General features: G+C 36.1%; 1 protein-coding gene and 1 long non-coding RNA gene across 14 annotated transcripts in view; one reads left to right on the forward strand and one right to left on the reverse strand.

Moving 5' to 3' along the window:
• The window catches only part of PPP1R1C (protein phosphatase 1 regulatory inhibitor subunit 1C), a 206,320-nt gene that overhangs the window by 140,219 nt on the left and 48,869 nt on the right, over nt 1-17,232 (reverse strand). The window lies entirely within an intron of this gene.
• LOC141507677 (uncharacterized) overlaps nt 1-17,232 on the forward strand; it is a 105,721-nt gene that overhangs the window by 43,840 nt on the left and 44,649 nt on the right. For 8 of the 12 annotated variants that reach the window (XR_012474229.1, XR_012474232.1, XR_012474227.1 and 5 more), the window contains 3 exons: nt 7,423-7,487; nt 9,538-9,629; nt 15,385-15,436. This is a non-coding gene — a long non-coding RNA (uncharacterized LOC141507677). The remainder of the gene's footprint in view (nt 1-7,422; nt 7,488-9,537; nt 9,630-15,384; nt 15,437-17,232) is intronic. The other 4 variants (XR_012474233.1, XR_012474226.1, XR_012474235.1 and 1 more) reach the window with 3 other exon arrangements.

Raw genomic sequence — 17,232 nt, forward strand, 5'->3', positions numbered from 1 at the left:
TGCAACCGCTTTAGTCTGTAAGTTTAAAAACCTTCCATAATCCAGCTACAATCTGTCCTTTTCAGGACTTTTAATTCTTTTACCTTTTATGTATTTTGCAATCCTATCACACAGAACAATCTCTTGTTTTCTTCTCATGTTTGTATTAACCCACTCATATATTCCCTCTGTCTGAAGTATTGCCCCTTCTTTTCTCCATCTGTTGAAATCCTTCCCTTTCTTCAAGATTCTACTCCCATGCCGACTCCTACATGAAATTTTATCAGAATTCCCTCAATAGAATGTGACTGAGGTCTTCCACTTACTATTTCTTCTAACACAGGTATATTTTGCCCTTATAACATTCTATTTTATATCATACTTGTCTTTGAAGACAGGGAATATATTGCTTTTCATCTTCCTATTCTTCACATCTAGCACCATACCTTTCATATAATAAATGCTTGCAGCAGTAAGGTAGTGCAGCAAATAAAGTGTTGATCCTGGAGTCAAGGAGATTAATTCAAATCCAGTTTTAGATGCTTACTAGTCATGTGACCTTGCCTTTATCTGCCTCAGTTTCCTCAACTATAAAATTGGAAAAATAATAGTACCTCCTTCACAATGATGTTGTGAAGAACAAATGAAATACCATCTCTAAAGAATTTAACACAGTAGCTGGCAAATAGTAGATGTTGAATAGTGCTAGTCCTTTCTGCCTTTGTCCAAATTTGTAATTCCAATAGTGATAAAACTCTTTTTACCAATCTAAATCTGAAACATATAGACTTGACTAGGGTCACATATACAATATTTGTCCTCTTTTTCAAACTATGTGCCTGTTTGTCTTGTGCCAGGTGATACATCTAAAATCAACATTAGAGAATAAATTGAGAAGATATGGTGTTTAAAATGGTGTCATCTTGCAAAGAAATTAGAACATCAATTGTTTTGTAAATCATTAGATTAGAATAACAATCATAGGATCTTAAAATTGAAAATTTTATGAAAAAAATGATTTAGAACATACTTCTAGATGATGAAGATTCTCTCTTTGGCTTCCTTGAAAGATTTATCCAATTTCTATTTTAAACAGTTTCAGTGCCAGAGCACTCAGTGCTTCATTAATCAACCTATCTCATTATTGGATAGCTGCAGCTATGAAGTTCTATATTTTGGGTGGAAAATCTAATTCCTTATAACTTTAACCCCATGGTTTTTGGTTAACATCTCTTTTTTATTTTACCACCAACATAAATTAGTAAAAGTCAGTTCAGGGGAACAGCTAGGTGGCACAACGGATAGAGCACTGGCCTTGTAGTCAGGAGGACCTGAGTTCAAATCTAGCCTCAGATATTTAATAATTACCTAGCTGTGTGACCTTGGGAAAGTCACTTAATCCTACCATAAATAAAAAAATTTTAAAAACTCAGTTCAAAGTCCTTTTATACCACTCAAGTTAAATGAGCTTTGAATCATAAATCTACTGGAAAATTCTTGAAATTTTTTTTGTAAATTTAGATTTCTCAATGATTTCTAGTGACTAAAATTTTTTTGACACAAAAAATGAATTGATAAGCTTTACTGAAGTCTGTGAAGGGATAGAAACTTAGACTTTGTCTTGAATTTTCCATATAGATGGAATATTATGAAAAATGTATCATAGACTCTAGATCTGGAAAAACCTTTTGAAATAACCTAGTCTAACTTCCTTATCATATAGATGTAGAAAATGAGGCCCCCCAAATTAAATAAACTTATCTTTGGGCATTCGTATAGTAAGTACATAGGGAAGCCACAATTCAAATCAAAGCCTTCTGCCTTCAGATCCAGAACTTTTCCAATTCTGACATATTGATTCCTATGTCCGTTTAGTATTTCCATGTTCAGTGTAAGTTATCAGTCAATCACCAAACATATATTAAATATTCCAGGCTCTGAAGACAGAAAGAAAGAAAACAAAAAAGTAAGGTAGAGTAGGATGTAAGTAGAGGAGGAGTTAAAGAATAAAAATAGGCAAGGACAGGAAAAACAGTTTGAGGAATCAAGGCATTTTGTAGGAACTAGCTTTCCTAGGTTCTAATTCTGTTCCTACCTTTTTACTGCCAGTGAGAATCTGAGGCTCATTTAACCTTACTGGATTTTTGTTCCTTCATATGAAATGAAGGGCCTAGACTAAATGACTGCTGAGGTCTCTTTGGTTCTAAATCTAGGAGTCTATGATCTGTTTCTTGACAACAGTTAAAAGACTTTAGTCAATGAGGAAAAGAGCTGGGCTTCAGTAAATGAGCCTCATAAGATAGCTACATTTTAAGAGCAGTAGGAAGGAGAATTGTCTAATGAAGCAGAGGAAGGGAGCCCACAAATGCAGAAGGAGAAAAGGTCAACAAAATTGCTGCTGCCAAGATGGGGGGAAAAACCTTCAGAGAGAGAGAGAGAGAGAGAGAGAGAGAGAGAGAGTGTGAGATAAATTTTCCCAAATATCAAATGAGGCTGAAAGATCAAGAAAGATTAGAACTAAAAGTAAGTAATATGTTTTATTATAGGAGGATATTAGCAGTGCCCTTGATAATTCCTATCATGAGTATACCTGGTCAAAAAAGTCAAATAGCTGGAATCACGAAGATACGAAGTCAAATCTGGCCTCAGACATTTACGAGTTATATATCCCAAGGCAAGTCACCCAACCTCTTATTTGCCTCAGTTTCCTCAACTTTAAAATGAGGAGAAGAATAATACCTACCTTATTAGGTTTATTGTAAAGATTAAGTGAGATAATATTTGTAAACCAAACAGCATAGCACATGATATATATAGATGCTATATTAATTATTATTGAAAAATAAATTATAAAAAAGCTATATAAGGCTTTGTGCCATAGATGGAAGGAGTACATGATCCTTAACATAAAGGAGAATTAAGGCAATATGGTAACTACAGAAAAGACTTACCCTGATTAAGAAAACAGGTTCAAGCTTTACTTTTGTCCACATGTCATTTGATTCTCAGTATGCTAGACAACTCTTTAAGATCATCCATTATGAACAAAAAAAAATTGATCTGCATCCATGAAGGGAGTTTCCACACTGGGAGTGCCCCACAACAATGAAATTACAAATGTAGACACAAATGAGAAGAAAATAAAGTAATAGAAAGAGAGAAGACAAAGCAATACAATTGCCAGTCTTGACTTTAAAGGATTGATAATAAAACATGCTTCCTACCTCTTGATAGATTCCAAGTATGGAATCTAAGAGAGAATCATTACCTCTCACCTAGATTATTGCAACAGTCTCCCAACTGGTTTACCTGCCAAGTCTCTCCATCTATCCAGGACTCTGCTACTAAAAGTCTTTTATCCTTCAATGCAGATCTGGCCATATCATTCCTTCTCAACTAATTCCAGAGACTTACAATTCACTCTAGAATCCAAAGTATCCCTAGTTTAGCTTTTAAAATCTTCTACAACATGGCCTCAATCTACCTTTCTAGCCTCCCTCCCACACTCTATGATCCAGTCAATTTGGCCTTATCTCCCTTTTTTTCCCCCCAACAAATGATATTCCATCTTCCATCTCCTTATCTTTATAGTCATCACCATCCATGGCTATGATGCATTCCCTCCTTCCCTATACCATAGAATCCCTTTCTTCCTTTAAAATGTAGCTCAGGTACCATCTTCTGCATGAAACTTTTCCTCATTCTCCCTAACTCTTCATTCTCTTTCTCCCAAACTATCTTGTATTTTACTACTTTTATTTATTCATATTTATAAACTTGATGTCTGTGGTTCACATATTTTTATGTATTTGTTGTTTCCTCAGAATGCTAAGTCATTCTCAATAGGGATTATGTTATTCTTTGAATTTATATCCCCAGAGTCTAGCACTATATTCTTACTACATGTTAAAGGCTTAATAAATACTTGTTGACTGATTGACTAGAATGAGACATACATTTTCAGACAAAGGTTTGATTTATTTTGCCTATCTGTACTTACTACAAGGGAGAGTTCTAATTAGAGGAAGGAGGAGTCATAGAAATGTCATATAAATGATTTTTTTTAAGAGCATCAACTAAGCATTTAAAAAAAGAAGAAAAGAAGAGACAGAGAAAGAGAAAGAGAGAGAGATGAGAAGGGGGGACAGACGGAGAGAGAGAGAGAGAGAGAGAGGGAGAGGGAGAGAGAGAGAGAGAGGAGAGGGAGAGGGAGAGAGAGAGAGAGAGAGAGAGAGAGAGAGAGAGAGAGAGAGAGAGAGAGAGAGGGATAGAGGGAGGGGGAGACAGAGAGGGGGGAGAAAGAGGGAGGGGGAGGAAGATGAAGAGTGGAAGAAGGGGGGGGAAGGGAGAGGAGAGAGAGAGGGAGGGGGAAGGGGAAGGGGGGAGGGAGAGGGAGAATTAAAGATTTCATGAAGAAGACAGTATCAAGCCTCTGAGGAGGGGGATAGAACCTAAGCAGAGGTGGAGATGGTGATTTTTAGGAGAATAATCATGCTCTTCTCTGAGGTTGCAAGTCAGGTTGAGAGGCAAGGAGATAGAGAACTATGACCTCATGCTCTTTCCCCAAAGCTCAAACACTGACTAGTCACTAATCCTGGCTTTATAGCTAAGAAAACTTTCCACCTAGTAGACTAATCCTCTGAGGATGAAATAGAGTAGGATAAGTGAGGACTTTGTTATACTAATAATACTACATTTATATCATAGTTTACAAAGCACATATGTCATAATAATCCATTAAGATAACTTATGTAAGTAGTATTATCCAAATTTTACAGATGAAAAGCTAAGGCTCATTCAATTTCACCCAGTTAATTAATGGCAGAACTGGGATTCTTAGATCAATGACTTTTTTTGCTCCACCACATTGTTTTCCTTTAATAGTCATAACTAGGAAGTTTTGTATTGTGGGGTAGGAGGAAAAAGGGAAAGGAAGAAGGGCTCACTTGGGATTTAAGGGGGAGAAGTACAAGGGAGTAAGTCCAAGATACTTGAGGTTTTTAAGACTGCTATAGGACTGGTCAGTGCTTGAGATATGGGCCTAGAAATGGAGGATGATTGAGGGAAGATGCCCTAGAACAAATGATCAGGAGTGAGACCAAGCAGAAAGGAACTCACTTCAGTTTGGCCACTGAAAGGGATGTGGGGGAGATGAAATTTATTCCAAGCTGGTGTTATTGTGCCCTTTACATTTCAGGACCCTGGAACAAAGTTCTGATCACTCTTTCCAGAGCATACAACTCTGCAACCTTGTATGTGTTTCTTTTCCAAATCTCCAAAGTTCAGGATTTAAGTGTCTAAGAACATTTTTATTACCTAAAACATTTCTCTCTTTTTTCTATAATTTCATCCTGCCATAAATGAGAATTATAGTTTTTCATCTACTTACCTCAGAGATTTCCTGCATTTCAAAGTGCTTTAAAATAATTACTGAGCCTCGAACCAATGTACTATTACTTTAAATCATTCTCGGGCATTTTCTTTCACTGCTTTTAAATCTGCTCTCTGTTTCTTTTCATAAGCATATTATAGTTTGACAACTCATCAGGCTTCTAATGAGGTTTCAACATGAAATGTCAAACAGGCATCTAATTCATTTAAACTAGTTTCAGCTTGTTCAGATTTTTAGGGAACTGATTTCTTAAACATTCTAATTAATGACATTTATACCAGGTGATCTCACCTTGCCACCAGAGAGAGATTTTTATGCCTCTACCTACTGTGAAGAAAACCACCCAAAATAAGCTAATAAGCTGGCTTCCGTGGCAGCAATGTCAATGCCTAGATTCATCTTTTCAGACAAGGACTTCCCTTGAGCCAATTCTTTGCAAAATTGCCTGTGAAACCAGGCATGATGGATGCGTTAGCACTAACAGCAGCTCAAATGCTTGCTTGCTGAATCTTAATAGCAGTAATAACTCACATCAAGACAGCGGTTTTTTAAATTTTGTAAAAATACTTTATAGACATTATCTCCTTAGTGTCAACAATCCTCTGAAGTGGATACTATTATTCTCCCCATTTTACAAAATGAGTAAATTGAGATTCAGAGAAGTTAAACGATTTACCCAGGGTCACACACTTAAATTTTTGCAACCTTTTATATGTGTTCATTACTCTCATATTTTTCTATTGGTTATAATAATGATTAAATCATACAAAATACTTTAAATTGTGATTTAAAAATCACTGCATGCAGAATATTGTGTTAACTGATATGGGACATATTTTAGGAGGACAAGGTCTCTCCCTTCATACAACTTTCATTTCAGTGTAGACTGATGGGGGATATGCAGAAAATAATTGTAATACATCAATAAAATAAAAATAATAACAACAATTAATAACAACTAGTAATTATATAGCACTTTGAGGTTTGCAAAGAACTTTACAATTATCATCTCATTCTATCCTTACAATAACCCTGAAGTAGGTGCTATTTTTATCCTCATTTTATAGATCAGGAAACTGAGGCAGAGTGAGAAAGTTACTCCCTCAAAAGTAAGTGTCTGGGACTAGCTAGACCAAAACCCAGGTCTTCCTAATTTCATGTCTACCACTCTATCCACTGTACCATCTAGCTGCCTCCTGATGAGTATACTGTCAGAGAATTCCAAACCAAAGTTCAATCTCACAGGAGATCAGCAAAGGCATCCTGGAAAAGATAACATTTGATTTGGGTTTTAAGGAAAGGACAATCAGTCAGGACATCTAAAAGGGGAAAGGCATCAAGAGGAAGGTCCCCAGCACATGAGGTGGACCCATGTCAGGAGGTTTTGAGAGAATTAGGATCATAAATCTTAAAGGCTGAATAGGCATAAATGTGTTGTGATACTATGAGCGGAAAGATTACCCCTATCAGTGAGATGACAGATCCATTGAAATATCTTTGAAAGAAAGGATTCAGAAAAAGATGGGGAGGGAATCCAGTATCAGACAAAGTTCTTAGTAAAAAAATGGAAGAAAAAATAGTAGGTATTCAAGGAACAGAAATTTGTTGAGATAGGCTAATATAACCTATTATAGCCTATTATATTGCCTAATATATCGAAAATATATAGTAAGAAAAAAGAAAAATATATAACAATAATAGTACTTCAAGAAAATGCCTTCTATCTAGTTAAATCATGTACAGTGCACTATATAGTAAGGATAAGACCTAAATTCAAATCCAGTCTCAGATTTATTTCCTAGCTGTATGACCATGGGCAAATCATTTAACCTCTACCTGTCTCAGTTTCCTCATATGTAGATTGGGGATAATAATAACCCTTGCCTCCCAGAATATTTGGAAAAATAAAATAAGCTAATATTTAATCAGTATTTTGCAAACCTTAAAACTAATTTTATTGCTTATTCATTTTTCAGGTTTGACTCTTGGTGACCCCATTTGGGTTTTTTTATGGCAAAGATACTGAAGTAGTTTGTCATTTTCTTCTGCAGGTCATTTTACAGATGAAGAACTGAGGCAAACAGGGTTAAGTGACTTCCCCAGGATGACACAGCTAGTAAGCATCTGAAGTCAGATTTGAATTCAGGAAGATGAGTCTTCCTGACTCCAGCCTCGGCACTCTATCCACTATGCCACTTATCTGCCCCATTACCTTCTACCAAATTGCAAAGATGTTGTGATCAGGGTTGTTGGAAGGAATAACCCTACCAAAAAAATTACAGATCAATGAAAGATTGAAATAAGTAACACAATTACAAGAATCTCATTTTAATTTTCCTATTTATATAAATAGTACCAAAATTCTCTTTAGAGACTCAAACTTAAATTTTGATGCCTCCCCTCAATATATTCTTCCTCTTAAACTGCACATCTCTTCCAATTAATTTCATAGGCATCAACTCTCCCTGAGCCCTTATTACCTCACATTTTGTTTGAGCTCTACAGAGCCCCTAACTGTTTCTCTCCTTCAGGTCATCTTCCTCATGACTACCAGATCTATTTTTCCTGAAACTGTACTCATTATTTTCCCTCTCAGAAACGTCCAGTGATTTCCTGTAACTTATAAAATAAAATCCAAATTCATTAGCTTGACATTCAAGATTCTTTAATATATAACTATCCCCCACCAGTCAAATTGACCTTTAATCCTCTACAATGGAAGGGACTTCAGAACCCACATATCCAAATTCTACTTGAATAAGACTCTCATTTTTGCTTTGGGAAACACTTGTGGTCTGGCCCATTTATTTTCTCACCTCTATTACTTACTTTTTGCTACACCCACTGAAGATGATCCCTTCCTCTGTCCTTTCTAACTCTTTTGCTATTCAGAGATTTCAGTTGTATCTGACCTCATTGGGAATTTTCTTGACAAAGATTCTGGAGTGGTTTAGCATTTCCTTCTCTAGCTCATGAGAAAATGGAGGTAAACAAGGTTAAATTACTTCCCCAGAATCACAAGGTTAGTAAGTGTCTGAGCCCATATTTAGACTCAGGAAGATGAGTCTTCCTGACTCCAGGCCTGGTACTCCATCCACTGCACTACCTAGCTTTCTTCTCTACCTTTCTAAATTCTATCTATACTATAAGCCATCTCAAATTTTACCTTGTGAGACTACATACTATTCACCTGGTGAAGAACCCTCTAAATGCTGGCTTTCCATGGTCATCTAAACAAATAGATAAAAGGTATAGATATTTTGTCAAATCAATTTTCCTTCATTTTGTCCTGCAAAAGGAATCTGAGCCTAGTCTGACTTTTGGGATTGACATTGGTTGCTTTCTCTGGCTTCCAATTGCTTAGAAAGGTGACTGGATTAAACTTGAGCTTCCTGACTTTTCTTATGAATGTTCCCTAGCTGATTTACCCACTCCTCTCCTTATTCACCTTAATCCCCTGTGTTGCTCATCAGGAGCCCCTCATGGTTTGGTGATCTTGCCTTATTTCAACAGATTACATTCATCCATCATGTCATAAATTGGAAACTATCATTGAAATACTTGGATGCTGGAGTAGGGGGATGGCTCTGGAGAAGAAAGTGAGGATGGTGACTTTACACAACCCTTACTTAAATCCAATCCACTTGCATGTCATTGCATCATCTCTCTGATGTCATGGTCCTCTTTCAGAATAAAGGACAAACAACAAGTGTTGGGATGGTGGTATAGGAGAAAACTATGCTATACAATAATCAGTTGAAAGAACTAAGAATATCTATTGAGAAGTAAAGGAGATTTATATTGGAAAATGATATTTGTCTTTAAGTATTTGAAGGGCTGCCAAGTGAATGAAGAAGCATCAGACTTTTTCTGACTTACCCATGGAATACAAAACTAGAAACAAGGGGTGAGAGTTATATATAGGTGGATTCAGACAAAATGCAAGGTGGGGGGGGGGGGGAACAAACTTGCTTACATAAAGCTTCCCAAAAGTAGAAAGGGCCACCTCTGGTAGTATTACATTCTAACCAGTAGATTTTCCAGCATAGTTTAGACGGCCAATTGTTTGTTAATTGTCCTAGAAAAATTTATTCAAGTACAGGTTAGGCTTATAGGTTTTAAAGTTTCTTCCTCTTGAGAGTCATGACTCTTGATTGTTTCCTGAGCAGGTAAACACAGTTCTGGGAGCAGCAGAATTGATATCTACAGCATAAGACTTTCTCAGACAATCAAACTTTAAACTTCCTTCAAAGCTTTGGTCTGTACCATTCATTCTACAATTAATCCAACACTGCCTTCCTTCCCCCTATTCTTCTGAGCAAAAATGTGTTTGCCCTTATCTTTTTTTAATTATACAGGCTTATCATAGGGCCTGGGATATAAAGGGTGTTTTCTAAATGTTCCTTGATTGATTAATTACCTGCCTTTGTGAATGGTTGTCTCGAACTATTTAAACCTTGCATTAAATATCCAATATCTTTGAAGTTTCAAGGCCAGTCTGGAGTAGTGAACTTAGAATAAGGAATGGAGTTCAATTCCACTATCAGCTGTTTGCCCATGAAGCAAGTCTCTACCTTAGACAAGTCCCTAGCACTTATCTGTCTTATCAACCAATCAACAAATATGCTTTATATAGAGAATAGAGTGCTTAAAGCACTAAGGGACGAAATAACCTTAATACAGATAAATATGCATGAAAAGAGTATCCTGACTGTTGAAGGTCCTGCAACCGGGGCTTAGGGATTCCTAGAGGGGCTGAAAAGGCCTTATACAGATGACATAGCAAAGGGCTTCCAAGTCCTAGAAAAAAAAATAAGCATTCTGAGAAACAGAATTGAAGAGGGAGAGTGGATTTGGAGTCAGGAAGTCCTTAGTTCAAACTTCATCTCAAATACTGACTGGTTTGTGGCACTGAAATTCATTTAACCTCATATATAGAAAATGAGGGGGTTGGATCCAATGACCTGTAATCTCTTCCGATTTTAAATCCATGATTCTATTAGTCAAAGAATGAGTGTATTCCACACATAGGAACACTCAGGGAAAAGACTTGCAGACAAGAACTGAGTGTCAATAGGAGAATTAGCAAGAAGGTCATTGGTGCTAAACCACAGAGTTTGTGGAGGAAATTACAATGTAATAAAGCTGAAAAAACAGCCAGGATGTGAAGAGTTTTAAAAGCCAAAAGAGGATCTCATATTCATTCTTGGAAGTAATAAAGACTCAATGGAGTTTATAGGGGAGGGGAGGGACACATGTAGAGGGTGGATTAGAGGAAGGAAGAGACAAAAGACAGGGAGACCAATTAAGAAACTATTACAATCATCGAGGCAAGAGGTAATCAAGGCCTGAACTAGTGGTAGCTGTGTTCATTTTACAGTTGAGGAAATTGAGGCAATCAGAGGTTAAGGGACATGTCCAGCATGGCTTCCAGGAGGTGTGATGGACAGAGGGACCATCTTGGAGTCAAGAAGACCTGAGTTCAAATCCCAGCTCAAATACTAACATTATGACCCTGAGGAAGTAACTTAGTCTTCTTCGCCTTAGTTCCCTAATTGTAAAATGAGCTGGAAAAGTAAATAACAAACACTCTTGCTAAGAAAACCCCAAGGTTCAGAGAATCAGACACAACTGAAATGATTGAACAACAGCGATGACACTCAGAATCTATACCTGCATTTGAACTCAGATCTTTTTATTCCAGGCCCAGGACTCTATTTACTGAGTCCATAAAGCTTTCTTGATGTATATAGTCAGCAAGTAAAGAACTAGTTGATAGAAAGAGACTAAATATTAAAGAGGAAAGGAATTATAATGAATGTTGTTGTGTGCTCAGAGAAAATGAGATGGGATTAGATCAGGGATCCATCCATGCAGTGAGATTGTGGAGGAGAAGAGGATGTTATTTCCGCCGAATTTCAGGAGTAAAGAAGGAGGGAGTGGCATTGATAGCATGGGCTATGACATGAGTAGGAGAAAAGAGATAGAACAAAGTGAATGAGTGAACTTGGTTTCCTTGGTAAAAAATGAAATAAAGGCCTCATCTAAGAGGACCTAAGTCCTCTACTAATTTATCTATTTACTTTCTATTAAATTATAGACAGAATGGCTTTTTAGTGATGAAAGGCTAATGAAATCATGGATCCTTCATGGAGACAGGAAGCATTGTCTCATGGAAATAGCCCTGACTATGGAGCCAGGCAGTCACAGACCAAGTGCTAGGTCAGCATGGTTTAGTTACAATATGACTTTGGATAACTAATTTAATCTCTCTCTCTCTCTCTCTCTCTCTGCTTTAACTTTTATATTGGACAAATGGACATTGCAATTAAACCACCTTACTACTTTTCACAGAGGTCACTTGAGGACATGAACATGAGCCACTATTATTATCTCTGAAAGCCCTACCTCCCCTGCCCTAGTCCACCCAGAAGGTAGAACTCAAGGACCCAGGGGGAATTAAGTCCCATGAGCTGCTATCCTCTTTCCCTTCAATTCCTTAGAATACCTGCCCAGTTAACAGACCCAGATCTCCATCCAATCAGCTCCAGAGGAAAGCAAGCTCAGGGCTGCCCTCTTGGTCTGATAATCCAGCTCACTCATGGACCCCTCTTCCCACCAACCTTTTTGTTAATTCAGGATTCAAGTTTTCTTACCATAAAGAACAAGATCTTGGGCAGGGGGGAGGGGAGGGGAGGAGCACAGTATCAAGTCAGGAAAAATTATCCTCTGCCAATGCTCCCTGAAGATCACTGAGCCTTTCCATTCACCCTAGAGTGGACCCTTAGGAATACCAGGTCCTTCCATCTGCCTTGTAGCTAAATATTCTAACATATGTTGTCTTACATACTTAGAAGGTGACCTCAAAGATAGAAGGGACAGTCTCAATTTCCTATTTGCATTCCCAAAGTTTAACACAATGTTTGGAGCATAAGTACTTAATAATGCTTTTCATTTTTCATTCATGTTGTCTCAGGTTGCTGGATAATTTAAGACAGAGAAGTTTCTTCCTTTGTATCTTTCACATAGTACCATTTTTAGTAGGTGGTTAATAAACATTTATTGACTTGATTTTTTAATATTTCCTTACAAATGAGAATTAAACAATGTGAAAACTAGATTTTTTTCACATTAATCTAATTTCATTAAAAAATTTCAAGGTTATGTTTTATTTCTAATGAACTCATTCCCTTTAGATGCCATATAGTACTTTGTTTCTATTTCTCTTATAAAGCACTTAATTAACTATTATTTTGCATGATGATTAATTTTGGGTCAAATCTTCCTATTTGTTAAAAAGCTCCATAAAACAGAGATAAGTCATAATTATATATTGTACACCAAAGTACACCATTCCTAAGCCTTCAGTATACTATTCTAGTCACTAGAGGTGACTAACAAATGTTTATTTAATTAAATTGAATCTTAAAAAGAAAAGCGTTGAAAATAAATTAGAAATGGAATTTGTAATTAAGAAACTTGTAGGGCATGACTCTCATTGATTAGGTTGTACCCCATTTCCCAGACTGTGAAGGAGACAAGAAGTCCTATAACTTATACTATGACACTTTAACCTCCACTATTCTCTTCACAGGCACTAATTTAGGGTAACAATTGTTCTTTAGCATCAAGGGGCACATTATTTTGCAGAGTGAAGCTAGGAAACTTAATTTTAAAGTGCTGATTATCCTCTTTCAGAGATCTAGAACATCATAGTCATAGTTCTATTTTGAGAATACGAGTTGTGCTTTTTTTAAACAGTAAATTGATTCTTACCAAAAAAAAAAAAAGGAATAACAGAGTTCCTATAGCAAACCCAAATACTACATAATACATGGAGGCTGAAGAATGTTTTTAGCTAAGTAGAGTCAAGGTTTCTAAATTTTTAACCAATTTCCTCTGTTGTTGATAGAAAAGAACTCCTCTTTGTCCTTTTGTAAAAAACAGCATAGTCTGATGGAAAGAACACTACATATCATATCAGCTGGGTTTGAATCTTACCCCTGAGATTTAGCAGAAGTGTAACCTTGGGGATTGTACTTACATACTCTGAGTCCCAATTTCCTCAACTAAAAAAAATGGAGAAAACATATTTGTACTCTGTCTCTCGTTGTCCCAATCTGTTACTTTTCCTCTCAGCTGTTTTAGAGAAGGCACTATGGAAGTACTGAATAATGTGAAGTCATTGTGAGTAGAAAGTGTAAATTCCTTTTTTAAAGACCTATAAATGCTATATAACTTTTTAAAAAAAAAATCAGTTAACTCCATGGAAACCAATAAAAACATCTTGTTGTTAACTAAATGTATATATGTGCATGAGACAGACAGAGAGAGAGAGAGAGAGAGAGAGAGAGAGAGAGAGGAAGACAGTGACAGATAGAAAGTAGGAGTTAGGTGGAAAGTTTATTTGAATCAAGTGACCTGAAATATGGACACCAGTCATATATTACAGTATAGTATAGTATAGTATAGTATAGTATAGTATAGTATAGTATAGTACAGTACAGTATAGTATTTTATAGTATAGTATAGTATAGTGTAGTGTAGCGTAGCATAGTATTTTATAGTATAGTGTAGTGTAGCGTAGCATAGCATAGCATAGCATAGTATAGTATAGTAATCAGGTTACACTGAAACATCATAATTCAATGACTAGTCAATTTTCAGAAGAAGAAATCAAAACTATCAATAGTCATATGGAAAAATGCTCTAAGTCACTAATAATTGAGAAATGGACATTAAAACAACTAACATTTATCAGTTTGGCTAACATGACAGAAAAGAAATTTTACAAATGGTGATGATGTTAAAAAAGAAATAGTCTATAGGGGGCAGCTAGGTAATGCAGTGGATAGAGTACCAGCCCTAAAGTCAGGAAGACCTGAGTTCAAATTTGACCTCAAACACTTACTAATTACCTAGCTGTGTGACCTTGGGCAAGTCACTTAACCCCATTTGCCTTGAAAAACAAAACCAAACAAAAACAAAAAAGGTCCACCAATGCACTGCTGGTGGATTTGTAAACTGTTCTAACCATTCTGGAGAAAAATATTTATGGCAGTTCTATTTGTGTTAGCAAAAAAAAAAAAAACCATGAAAATTGAAGAGACGTCCATCAATTGGGGAATAGCTGAAAAAGTTATGAGATATGATTGTGATGGAATACTATTGTGTTATTAAAAATGATGTGGTGGTGGTGGGGCTTCAGAAAAACCAGAGAAGACATATGAAATGATGGAAAGTTAAGTAAGCAGTACAAGAAAAAACATTGTACACACTAAGAACAATATTGTAACAAAGATCAATGACTATTGCAGTGGATTCATATTTAAAAATGCTATTTGACTCCAGAGAAAACAATATTATTTAATAAGTGAATATTGTTTTCAGTTTTTCTTATTTTTCTTGCATTTTTTGCAAGGTAGCTAATATGGAATTCTTTTGCATAATTTCACATGAATAATATATATCATATTGCTTGCTTTTTCAATGAGTAGAGGCAAGAGTGAAAAGAGAGATAGAATTTGAAACTCAAAATATTAAAAATGAATGAAACATCACATTCCAAATGATCTTTGGATCTATTTCAACAGTCAATGCCATTTGAGAGCTGCATTGCTTAAGGCAACTAATCTTTAATAAGATTGCAAGAATGGTCAATTTGGCCATCCTTTAATTTCATCACTTAACATTTACAGAGATGCTCAATGCCTGCCCACCCAATCTGGACAGACATCTCCAGAATAAAGTTGTAATCTATCTTTAATAGACTGTCCTTACCATTTTGTTCACATTCTGGTTCAATGGCCTCAAATTCTAGATGTAAATGATCACTTTCAGGCAGAATTACATACTGTTTGTTCATAGTCACCATTTCAATCATATCTCCAAGGATGTGGTAGAGAATAAACATAAATTAATAGTTTATATAATAGTTTACAGATACAAAAGCACTTTCCTCTAAACAAACCTTTGAAGTAAATAATGTGATTATTATCACTTTCATTTTACAGGATGAAGAAACTGAGACTTCTTGAGGCTAATTAATTTGATATTCTCACAAGAGTAAGTAGTCCAGATATATATGTCTTGCCTAAGATGACACAAGTAATGAGTAATAGAATGGGCCTTCAAACTCAGATATTCTGACTCCAGATTCAGTCCTTCTTCCAGCAGTCCACTGAATAATATTTTTAAAACATTAAATCACCAAAAATTTATTTGACTCTTATTGTGTGGAGAGAACCATATTTGGTTCTAGAACTCCTTTTTTGTTGAGGTACACATTTCTTATTTATTTGGGGAAATTGGTTGCATTAATCTATTTCTACAACCAATGATATCATATAATCTGTGCATAAACTAGGCTCTGGAAAAGCAAAACTTTGGTTTATTATAGTTTATAATAGTTTAAAACTATTAAATTGAAATGCAATCCCATGTATATTGCTTGCTCTGATTAATCAGGACTGGTACACTACCTCTCTATGTTAATATTTTTTCACCCACAATAAACACACACACACACACACACACACACACACACACACACACACACACACACTCTTACCCCACATTGACAGACAACACACTATAACTAAATTGTCACTTAAGATCCTAAAAGGTAATTATGAGAATGGAAAGGAAAGGAGAGATGAGAAGAAATGGGAAGAGGATTGCTAAGGAGGGATCTGCAGCTGCTCAGAAGTGGCAAAAAAAATCAGGTCTCTACTTTTTCTTACATCAAGTATGATCTTAAGTCAAGGAACTTTAAACTTTCAAGACTAATTTTTTCAGAATCCCAAATCCTAATGTGATCTTGGGTGAATCAGACACAAATTACATATGACCACCACTATCAGAATTTCTTTTTAAAGTAGGTCTATATACCATTGACAATTCACTCCATCTAAGTTTCTTAAAATGGGACAACTGTATGGTACAATGGGAAAGGCACTGAATCCAAAGTCAAAGTAGAAAGAACCCTGGCACTGATCCCCAAGTTCAAATGCCACTCTTGTGAACTTGGGTAGTAAGTATCCTATCTAGACCTTAGACTCTCCAACCGTAAAATGAAATGGTTTCTGAGGTCGTTCTAACTCCAAATTCTACAATCTTAAGATCCTTAGACCTGAGTCCAAATGCCATTTCTGATGTTTACTGAGTGACCTTGGACAAATCCATTTAATAGACATGAATCTTGATTTTCATTAAGTAATGGTTTAATAAATGTTTGTTGATTTATTGTCTGAGAAGATTGGACTACATGACCTTTTTTTTTAGGGTTTTTTTTTTGGTAAGGCAAATGGGGTTAAGTGGCTTACCCAAGGCCACACAGTTAGGTAATTATTAAGTGTCTGAGACCAGATTTGAACCCAGGTACTCCTGACTCCAGGGCCAGTGCTTTATCCACTATGCCACCTAGCTGCCCCTAGATGACTTTTGAGATTCCTTCCAGCTCTAAATTATTGGTCCTATGGGCCTAAGCCTGCCTCATCCTGACCTGAACCTGATGCCTTCCATCTTTCTACCCCTTACCATCATCCAGCTAGTTTGAGGACATCATATTGTATTGAAAAGAATAATGAACTTAGAATCTGGATACTTGAGCTTGAATCTTCTCTCTGATATTATTTATTCTTACTAATCCTGGATAAGTAATACAAATAATCTGAATCTCAATTTCTCCATCTGTAAAATGGGGATAATAATGCTTGTGCTACCTCTGAGAAATTTGTTGAAAGAGCTTTGCGACCTTAAAGAATCAAAGAGATGTGAGTTATGGTATATTATGGGGAAATTCCACACCTGTCACATCTACATGCTTCCTGCATAGTCCTGCCTAAAAAATTTCCCTGTGT

The sequence above is a fragment of the Macrotis lagotis genome, chromosome 1, assembly GCF_037893015.1.
Source record: "Macrotis lagotis isolate mMagLag1 chromosome 1, bilby.v1.9.chrom.fasta, whole genome shotgun sequence".
NCBI lineage: Eukaryota > Metazoa > Chordata > Mammalia > Peramelemorphia > Peramelidae > Macrotis > Macrotis lagotis.